The sequence below is a fragment of the Mesoplodon densirostris genome, chromosome X (genome assembly GCF_025265405.1).
Source record: "Mesoplodon densirostris isolate mMesDen1 chromosome X, mMesDen1 primary haplotype, whole genome shotgun sequence".
NCBI lineage: Eukaryota > Metazoa > Chordata > Mammalia > Artiodactyla > Ziphiidae > Mesoplodon > Mesoplodon densirostris.
The window spans coordinates 123,682,099-123,693,065 of record NC_082681.1 but is presented as its reverse complement, the minus strand read 5'-3'; the positions used below and the strand labels follow the sequence as shown (position 1 = coordinate 123,693,065).

General features: G+C 42.8%; 1 long non-coding RNA gene across 1 annotated transcript in view; it reads left to right on the top strand.

The window, feature by feature from the left end:
• Positions 1 to 7,614, top strand: part of LOC132481463 (uncharacterized) — a 145,666-nt gene extending 138,052 nt beyond the window's left edge. The window contains exon 3 of the long non-coding RNA XR_009530831.1: positions 7,532 to 7,614. This is a non-coding gene — a long non-coding RNA (uncharacterized LOC132481463). The remainder of the gene's footprint in view (positions 1 to 7,531) is intronic.
• Positions 7,615 to 10,967: the final 3,353 nt, after the last annotated feature.

The window sequence follows — 10,967 nt, the reverse complement described above, 5'->3', positions numbered from 1 at the left end:
TGTGCAGAGACTTCCAGTTGGGTTTAAATTATGGGGAGTTCTGGAAGTAGATCAGAAGGTGGGAGGACAGTGAGGTCCAGACATTTATTCTGCTCAGTTGCCTCTTTGGGCTGACTCTGTCCCTTGATCTAAGGCCACTGCTTCTTTCAGGGAAGCCTGCGTGACTCTCTTCTTCTGGAAACCTCTCTCCCCTCACCTCTGTAGGCCTAGGGGTGGTAACAACTCTGCTGCCTGTTGCCCCGAGTTCCCGCATTTTCCCACCCATTGCCACTGGTCGCTGCCAATGTGTAATTAGTCCCTCTGTAAAAGAACCCTCTTCAAATCATCCTCATTTGCATATGCCATCTGTTTCCTGTTGGGACCCTGACTGGCCCTATCTTCCTCTCCTCTCCATCCCCACCCCACCTCTTGGCTCTGTTTTGCTCTGATTTTTCTCTTGCAGCGTCTTCTCCACTCCTCAGGCAGTGGTCTGGGTGTACGGCACACGAACATCAGTTGCCCAACATATACTTGCTGGGAAGAAAGGCTAAGGATTGATGTGGAGCTGGATCATTGACTCTGTCCTCAAACCCTCCACATTACAATCTACTTGTTCTGGGCTTGCGGGACTTCTTACTCTGTGAAACATTCTGGGATCATTTAAGGCCACGGGATATCTATAGCAACTGAATCTCAATCATCATAATCATCATAATCACCATCATGGCTGCCAATTGCTGATTGCCAACTCTGAACCAGGCACTGTGCCTGGTGTTTTGCCTCTGTACATCAAATGGAAGTTTCCATCTCAGTCTTCAGGGTTGCTTCCCCACCGTATTTGGGAAAGGGATGGATTGACTCCCAGCGCCCTCTCAAGCTGTCCACCGGCGTCACTCCACTTCTCTGCGTCGTGTGTTACTCCCGACTCCACCAGGGGGCGCTGCAAACGGCAGTCGGGGTGGAGGTCCGGCGCTCGGGAGGACCTTCCCCTTGGTAAGTTGCTGTTCCCTCTGCAAGGACCTTTGGGACCTTTAGGAAGTAATTGGAAGGCCCTGCTCTCACTTTCCTCCCTTGCACGGCCACACCCTTATGCGGGTCTGTCAGTCTGTGTTCAAGGTTTGAGGAGCATCAGAGGGGAAAAACCATATGTGAAGGAAAGACTGTGAAACCTCGGAAACCCGCGAGGACTTTAAGCTTTCACAAGGGGACTCTTGGAGGCAGACCCCGGTTCCTGAGCTTGCTCCCTTGCACTCAAGTCGGCTCCTTTCTATGGAATACCCTCCTTCTACCTCTCCCTCTCGCCTTTTGGAAATGTTTATCCACTGGAGCTGTTCTCACACCAGGATACATTCCTTTTCCCCCAGTGGGACCTTTTCCCCCGTGTGAATCAGTCACCAGTGGTGTTCTGTCTGCTGTTCCTCCAGATCTGCCTCCCAGGTGAGGGGGACATACATGCGTTTACTCTTCAGATTATCCAGCAGTAGCTGTGGATCTTGTCTCTCTCTCTCTTTCTCCACCCCGCCACTCTTTCCCCCGGGCCTGTGGCAACAGGCTCTTTAGTGGCCTCCCCTTTAGCTATATGAAAACCCAGCCCAGGTACTGAAATGACCACTTGTGAGAGCCATTTCATTTCTTAGCCAAGGTCCCCCGTCTGCCCTGACCTCTGTCTGAGATGGGGGTTGGTTTCATTGCCCCAGTTTCATGGGCTTTGGCTCTAGACCCTCACAACCTTCTGGGGTGGCTAAGGTTCTTTTCCCACATTCTGCCCCAGTGAATGACCCCTCAGTCTTGGGACCCGGGAATTGGCCTTCTTCCCTTTTTCCCTCTCATCCCTATATCATATCCATCACCAAGTCCTGGAGGTGTTATCTCCTTGACTTTTTCTGGAACCTATCTACCTCTCTCCATCCCCCCCTTCTCCACCCCACTCCCCACTGCCTCCATGTTGGCCGCCAGTCCCTCTCATTTTCCTCCCATCCTTTATCTGACATTGCTATTTAATTTTCACTACTTGTATATGGTCACGCCTCCCCCAACTAAACTGTAAGCTCCACGAGGGCAGGGAGTCTGTCCATCGAGTCTGTACCCCTGATGCCTTGCACAGTGCCTGGCAGGTAGTAGGCACTCTATACTTATTTGCCACATGAATGAATAAATTGTTAAGTCCAATTCACTTATCTTGGAAACTGGAGAGATAAGGTCCCTAGCACTGTCTTGCATACAACAAGCTGTCAAGGAATACCTATTGGATAAATGAATATTTCTTTTGCTCAAGGCTACAGAGCTAATTAGTGGCAGGATTTAAATCATATCTCCTCACTCCAGTTGATTCTTAGCCGTGGTTGAATATTAGAACCATCTGGGGAGTTTAAAAAATTCTGATGCCCAGGCTGCACCCTAGACCAATTAAACCAGACCTTCTTGGTGGGGTTGGTGATAGGAAGCCAGGTATCAATCCTTTTTAAAGCTTTCCAGGTGATTCCAATGTGCAGACAAGGTTGAGAACCACATTAAATCTTGAAGTAGGCCCAAGGTAACCCCCTAGTGCTCATACTGCATCTAATAGAAAATTATTGAGAAAAATAAAAAAACCTTACTGAATTCATATGTGCAGAAATAGTGGCAGCTGTGGGAGGAGGGGAGCACGTCCTCATGTTGGGTTGGGACCACGCCGTGGTAAGAACCAGCACGTGTTCATTTTCAGAAGTATCCCCTGAAGGCAGAGAAATGGTTGTGTAAGGTGGGTGGAGGCACTGGAAGAAAGTAAGTAATGGGAATGTATTTGGGACTGGTTACTGGAAAGCCATTGCCTAATGATCCTCTTAGACCACAGAAGAGTAACTCCAGAGGTTTAGGGAGGATTCTTTGGTTTGCGTCATTTGAAATGGACAAACCTCCAGTTGTGTTTACCAAGGAAACCATTTTAGACAGTGATGGAGAAAAGGCTATAGGAGTCATTTTCTCCCAGAAATGCTTCATGCTGGAGACTGCAGTACTTGGTGGTTCATTTCATCCCCAAATCGCCAAGCCCCTTGGTTGAGGCTTGGTTTCGGAACTGCCATATGTAAAGATAGGAATTATGACTTGAAAGAGAAGCAAGAAAAGAAAGGATGAGTAGCTTGCCCAGGGAATGTCATTGAAATCACTGAGAGAGAGTGCTGTGCTAAAAGAGATTCTGAGTCCCAGGCTCCACCATTTGGATGCTACCCTAACCATGGGGGGCCAACTTCATACCATTTGAACTCTTTACAATGACAACTTCTTAAATCCATTATAGGATGTCTTAAAATGTGAGGAAAGAGGAAAGTAAACCACCCTTCAGTAGCACAGAATTGGATTTGCTTTTGTCTATTTGCAACATATATAATAAATAGATGTCAACATTAATATACAAAGAACTCATATAAAGTACTTAAGTTAGGTATTCTAACTCAATATAGTGTTTAATCAAAATACTATCTTTAAAATAGATCAGTACCTCTATTTACAAAGAATTGCCCAGGGGGGGATTTTGCAGAGCCATGGCGGTGCATGGGCAGACCTGTCAGTTAGTTCTAGGTTTTAGCCACTCAGTTGACATTTGTGGGAGAAAGAGACTAAGGAGGAAGAAAGGTCATACAGATTTAATAAGGCTTAATAAGATGGGCTTATTAATAAGCTTTAATAAGATGGAATCCTGTGTTTTTGGTGGGAAAAACCACACCAGTTGTTGTAAAGCTGATGAGTTAGTTGGTCCAAATGGAAACTTGATTTGGGTATCTTTTCTTATCTTCCAGATCACAGTTTTCTCTGGTTATCTTCACTGTACACATTGCTCTGTGCTTGTGGTCTAGACACTGTCTCCAATGTGCATTTCATGTATTTTAACATGGAAGATAATCAAGCAGCATGCAGGAGCTTGGCTTGGATTAATATTGAGCATCAGTGGTTGGAAACGTGTGATCTTAGAATTGAAAGAGTCATTTAGTTCATTTTCTTCCCTCTAGGTATTTGAATGTTTAAACACCAAGATGTTGAGTTTGGAGACGTTCTAAAATATCTCTAGGGCTGGAGAATCCATAAACTCAGTTCAGGGTTTCTCCAGTCAAGAGACTTGTATTGTTTGGTTCATTTCACAGCCTAGTGTACTTTTTTCCTTGAGTAAGTCTAGTATTCTTGTTTCAAAAAATACAGTACGACAAGACACGTTCTAGGGCTACCTAAGTACTGTTATCTTACTACCTACTAATATAATGGCAGATAAATAAAGGTCCCCAGGCATGCTACAGCTCCCAATTCAACTTATGACAGGACAATCATAGTTATTCAGAGCATATGCAACTCCAGAGAGCAACTATTTCAGCATTTCCATTTTATGGACACTTGAACCCCTTTGAAAGTGACCTGCCATCTTTTCAGTCCCTTAAAATGTTAAAAACTCATTTTATTTTTTTTATATAGTGGATGATAAAATATCTGATTTTAAGCAAATACTGTTTAATTTTGGATTAACAGATAATTAAAAGTTATACTAGGAAATTCATTTTAAAGCAATTTTAACACTATTCAAAATCTATAAAGATAAATTTTGATATTTTTCTATTTAACAAGTGACACAATTTTATTTACCCTAAGTTGCTTATATAAGAATGTCAACAAATTCATTTTAAATTGATATATTGTTTCATATGTGGTTTTAGACTGAATGTATATTAAAGTTTAGTGAAAATTTAATGGTCAAGCATCAAAATAGACAAAAACTATTTTCATGACATGATTTTAATGATTCTTTCATTTTGTGCTTTTTATTTGTGACATATTTGTTGGGTTTTTTTTTTGCTTTTTTACTTTTGGCTGCACTGCACAGCATGTGGGACCTCAGTTCCCCTACCAGGGATTGAACCTGTGCCCCCTGAATTGGAAGCACGGAGGCTTAACCACTGAACTGCCAGGGCAGTCCCAGGGGGGTTTTAAAAATAATATTGGAGGTGAGGTCTTTGGGAAGTGATTAGGTTTACATGAAGTCATGAGGGTGGACCCCCCATGAGGGGATTAGTGTCCTTATAGGAAGAGAAAGAGACCAAAGCCCTTTCTCTCCACCATGTGAGGACACAGCGAAAAGGCAGCCTACAAGCCAGGAGAAGGGTCCTCACCAGAACCCAACCATGCAGGCACCCTTTCAGACTCCCAACCTCCAGAACTGTGAGAAATAAATTACTATTGTTTAAGTCTCCCCGTCTATAGGATTTTGTTATGGCAGCCTGAGCAGACTAAAACATAATATGAAAGTTTTGGTGCTATTATTTATGAGTATAACAAATCACAGTGTGCATACTGTTTATTCTCAATAAATGCAAATGCAAAATGGATATAATCATCATGATGCTTTATTATTTTTTGAGGTACCAGCAACATCCTGATGTGTGCATAAGATTTGGATCAGTTGAATACTGGTCTAGAGGAAATTTTCATAACTTTTCTTGTTTTTATACTTCTCATGAAATTCTATTTCAACATTAAGAAGCTTTATGCATCTTTTCTTATCTGGTGGTCAATTGAAGGTGAAACTTAAATGGTTTGCTATTGTTAGAACAATTAGGATGTTGTACTGGTCAGAACCAACATGGTGGCTAGCTGTATTTAGCTGAATAATAATAAACTGAGTTATAAGTCAGCCCCTCTAATATCTATGAACCTTAATTCAAACAAGAAAGTTTTCAGACAGTTTGTTCAAATGGGGGAAATGAAAACATTATACTCTTTATTAATTAAAGAAAACTGGAGGCAGACCCTGTCTTAGGTGGGGTTCTCAACAGCAGAGCCTGAGGTGGGGAGTGTTTGGTGCAGATGATGTAGTGAGGGAGAGCAGAGTTGAGGTGTGAGGGAAGCAGGGTTGGCAGGGGAAGGAGCTAAGCAAAGATGTGGATTCAGGACAAGGCAGCCTCAGCCTGATCCTACAAAGAGCTCTGGGGTGTGGATACTGGCACAGAGTGTGTTCCACACTGTACCAATGAGTCATTGGCCATGGGCTGCCCTTCTGGAGGGATGTAACTTCCCCGGTAGCTCTGGTGAGATACAGGAAATCCTCTGGAGCAGATTGCAGGCAACATCCACAGCAGTGTGGGGCTGAGTGCTCCAGCCAGGTGAGGGAATTCTGGAAGGAACTCAGCATCATCTGCTACAGACATCACTTCTTTTTATTATTTTAAGTATATGAACCCAGTAGAGTCATCTTCTTTCCTTCCAGTTTTATTGAGGTATAATTGACATATAGCACTGTATATGTTTAAGGTGTACAGCATCATAATTTGACTGACATCCATCATGAAATGATTATCACAATAAGTTTAGTGAACATCCATCATCTCATATAGCTACAAAATTAAAGAAATAGAAAAAAAGTTTTTTTCTTGTGATGAGAACTCTTAGGATTTACTCTCTTAACTTTCATATATAACATACAGCAGTGTTAATTATATTTGTCAGGTTGTACATCACATCCCTAGTACTTCTTTATCTTAGAACTGGACTAGAACCATCTTTTGAATACATGAACTTTTGTTATTGGACAATGATTATTTAATGCCGTTTAACTGGAAGGGAAACACCTTGAGGGCAGGTCTTTGTTTTGTTTCATTCGAAGATGATTCCTTGGTTCCTAGAAGAGTCACAGACACGTAGTAGGTACAGTATTTGTTTTTTGAATGACACCTGTGGAATGAATGAATGAGGAAGATCCTGAGCCCTGGTATTCTGAATGTTAGAGCAATGCTTTGTAAGGAAGTGGTAATCCAATCGGTCAGAACTGCATCTGACCATGTGTAGTAGCTGACCCGAATACAGGGTTATTTTTTTCACAATACAAGAACTCTGGAGTGTGGGAGGCCAGGTCTGGGGCAGCACTCTGCTCCATCATTTACATTCCAAGAGCCTTATCCCTTTGCTTTCATCCTCATGTATGTCACAGTCGCAGGACAGCCCTTCTCTGTCACCCTCGAGTCCATTCTCCAGGGCCAAAGAAGAAGGAGGAAGCCTATCCAGAACTGCATCATCTGGCCAATCCTGAATGCAAGGGAGTCTAGGATGGGTAGGAGATTGGCTTGGGCCATTGCCACCCAGAACAAAATTGAGATTCTCTTAGAAAAGGAGAAGGGGTTAGTGGGGAGGCTGATGACAGTGTCTGTCACTGTAGCAAAACTGAGCAAGGCTGTGAGTGGTTAAAAATGAACACTTTCTCAAGAGCAAACAAAGGCAAAATTCAAATAAAAATGGAAAATAATTTAAAAACCTCAAATCCCTTTTTTCTCTTTTGCTCCTTCCCCATCCTTTTATTTTGACTTTCCTAGTAACCAGGGCTGAAGTTCTTCCCAAAGTCCATAGGAAATACTTGAAACATGTTTCAAAACAAATCAAAATGAGCCTATAATCCAGGCACTCTTGCTTACCACTTTTTTTTTTCCCAACAGAATTCTTGGACAACTGTTTTATTTTTGTCTTGGTGGCCTGATATTCCATCTGTACGCTAGTGAGTGTGGATGATGATCACCTTTAAAATTCTTCTTTTTCTTTTAAGGAGGAAATTCGGGCTGCTGCAGTGTTTCTGCTGCTGTTGCCGTTACTATAGGAGACTCCTAGGAGCTGCCGTTTCTTATGGTGAGTCTTGTGTTTCTCCACGGAGAAGCTTTCATTATTTCCAGATTCTTATTGAACCCACTATGAGACCACTGAGACAGGATGAGAAATAAAAATGTCTACTTTGTTCACTGGGCTGTTATTCCTGGATCTTTACAATTGAGGTGGAGAAAGAAAACACCTCCGGAAAAGTAATTTAAGAGGCATGGCTGGTCGGTTGTCTCCTGTTTGATCCCAGGAGCCCTGTAGTTCACGCACAAATATGAAAAGGGCCACGGAAGTAAATTTCAGTGACATTTTTTATTTAAAAATCTCCCGCTGACAAAATCACCTTTCCCACCAAGGGTCATTTTGGTTCACAATTTAAAGGCTGGCCTGTCCAGTGAAGTACCTTTGTGCCAAGAATTCTGGATTTTTCCTTACAGGGTTCCTTCTCTGAGTGGTCGTGCTGGGTTTGAATTAGTGCAGTGACCTTTTTGAGCCTTTGTGTTCCCCATTCATAAAAAAATTGGCTGTACTTTTTGGTTATATTGATGTGGAGGCACCAAGTCAAATATCCTGACCCCAAAATACCTACCTCACACCAGCAGCATCATTTTTCCAGGCAAGACACCATTTCTGCAAGTAGATTTATAAGCCAGTTTTATCTGAAGGGTGTAACAGTTCCTTCCAAAGAGCCAGGTTCTCGCCCATCATTGCTAATTGGCTAGATATTGGGGCTTTTTGTTTGTTTGTTGTAGCCCGTCGAATGCAGTATCATATATTATTATCTCGATGAGCTTCCTATGGGGATGTTAACTTGTTCTACACCCACATAAAATACTTTATGCTCTGGTTTTCGTATTAGATTTACCAACATGTCACTGCTGTACCATTACCATTTAACAGCCTGGGAGGCAGAAAGAACACACTATTATACAAGTCTTGGCAAAGCCAACCCCGATGTAGGGAAATCATTAAGCTTCAGGAAGTTTTAACTTGCTTGCACCCAGTTTCTTATCATTTATACAAGGTTCGTATTCTTCCCTGACCCCCTGATCTCGTAAAGGAAATAGAGGGGGAAATGGGGAGGGGGAGGCGAGGAAGAGACACAAATCAGGCTGAGCCATAGCCATTTCCAGGGCCTGCACTTAACATCGGTGATTAATCAAACTAATGGTGAGTTCTAATTCGGTGCTCTGCTACCCCTAAGCCCTGTAATTGCGGTGTCTCTGAGCCCAAAGGAAACACGTTGCGCTCTGCGTGCCCAGGCACATAGCTTTTAAATCTTCATAACTCTGTAATTACTCCAGTGCTTTCCTTCAAATCTGGCTTCATTTCACTTCCTTAATGAGCACGACGATCTTGATAAAGTTTGAAGTTTGCTGCCTCTGCCGTTCACAAGGACTCAATCCCAGACTGATAATGTGAGTTGTAGATTTTACTCCCTCAAGTTCCTCTCAAAAAGAGCTGATTTATTTCAGGACCACCACAGTCCAAAGCACTTCCTCTGGGTCAAGGCCAGCACTGGGTGTTTTCATCACAGAAGGGTGCTTGGAGAACAAATTCTGAACAGTTAAAAAAAAAAAAAAAAAGGAGGTGCAGGGAGTGGGGAGGCGGGAAGCTTATGAACCCTTGGGGAATGGCTGTTTCACTTTATTAGCGCCATGTGCTCCAGAGACTGTGGTTCATTTTACTCAATCGAAGACTTTGCTTTATAGTAAATATATTAAAAATCCACTTCCTCTTTCTAAACCGAGCCCTGCCAAAGAGTGAACATTTCATGTCAGCTTAAAAAAAAAAAACAACATAATTTCCACATTCTTTCTCCTACCAACTGGTTTGCAGGATTTGGAAAAGATTTGTTGGAAATGCCCTTTAATGATACTAGTCAAAAGCTCATCTTCTCTTGCAGCTGGTTGGAGGGTCTCAGTTTTGGCCACCCTGTTTTGCTTTGAACCATGTGGTGTTGCTTGGTCTCAGCTTCAGTCTTTCCGCTTCTAAGCTGTAAGAAGCAGCTCTGAAACCCATGTTGCTTTTAGAATCCCTGCTCCAGTCTGTATTCCCCCCAGACAGTGTTAATCGCTCCGGGATTCTGGGCAGCACTTAATTCCTATCTCTATTACAGCTTGCCGGCATTGCCCCGCCATTGTTTGTTTACATGTCTATCTACCCTACTAGACTCCACCCTTTGAAAGCGATGTTTGTGTCTTCTTTCCTTTTATATCCCTGGCAGCAAACAGAGGCCTGAGCACCCAATAAATGTTTGCACTCGGTAAATAAAGCTTCCGGTAAATGTTTGTTGCATAACCAGAGGAACGAATAAGTGAATGAAACTCCCTTGTTGTTTGCTCCATCTGCTTTAACTCTGTCCGTTATTTTGATGTATTTGCAGTTCTGACTAGATCCAGATTTGGCATGTTTAAAATTATATTCAGTTGTAAAATGTGAGGCTAGGATTTTTGAAGATAAGAAAGAAGTCAAAATCTCTCCCATTGGAAACAATGTGAGTAATCAACAGTTCTTTGCAGGGAAGATAAAAAGGCTGGTTGGAACAATCTTTGGATTTGCTGTCTTTGGCATTTTGGGAAAACCATTTAATAGCATCATTGTTTTTCTCCCCATGTTTCCCTGCCAGTAAAATGCAGAGAAAAACCTCTGTCCTGCATACTTAATAGACTAGATGAGGATTTTTGAGGAAGAAAAGCACAAACTAAAACAAAGGAAACCCTTTTGTAGTGGTATATAGTCTTTCCCCCCACCCCCCCGGAAACTATACACTTGATAGTTGTCAACAGGCAGGTACCTGAACTTATTTGTATGGTGGCTTCCCATTTTGATATTTAGTGAATTTTTTCCCCTGGTGGTTCCTGGGAACATGGGTACACAAGGCCAAATTTCAGGTTCTTGAACTAGAAGAACTTGGACTTTTGAGTTTCAAAAACTAAGCCATGAAGGCTTTGGACATAACGTTCACGCTGCGAACCACAGATCTGGGAGAAAGCATGCTCCACCCCCCCCAACAGTATGGCATAGAAGCACGGGCTGCCGGCTTCCTCCTGGGCCCCAGCACAGCTAAAGGAGAGAGGGAGCTGGTGAATCTCAGAGCTCAGCAACTAACGTAACACTGGGAAGAACCTCCCTGGGAGCACTGCTGTGGAGGAGAGAGGGGCCAGTAACATCTTCTGCAGCCTTTCTGTTGGTTGTGCGTGTGTCTTCTTCCCATATGTTTCACGGCTCTCTCATCTGCAGCTTTTATTTTGCCCTCAAGGTGTTTCTCTGTGCTCTAACTTTATTTGAGGGTGCAGTTTGAGTATAGGATAATGATGAGCTCCAAAAAGTGTTCTGCTTGAATGTGAACCATATGACTCTCTAGTCGTTTCCCAAGAATGGCAACC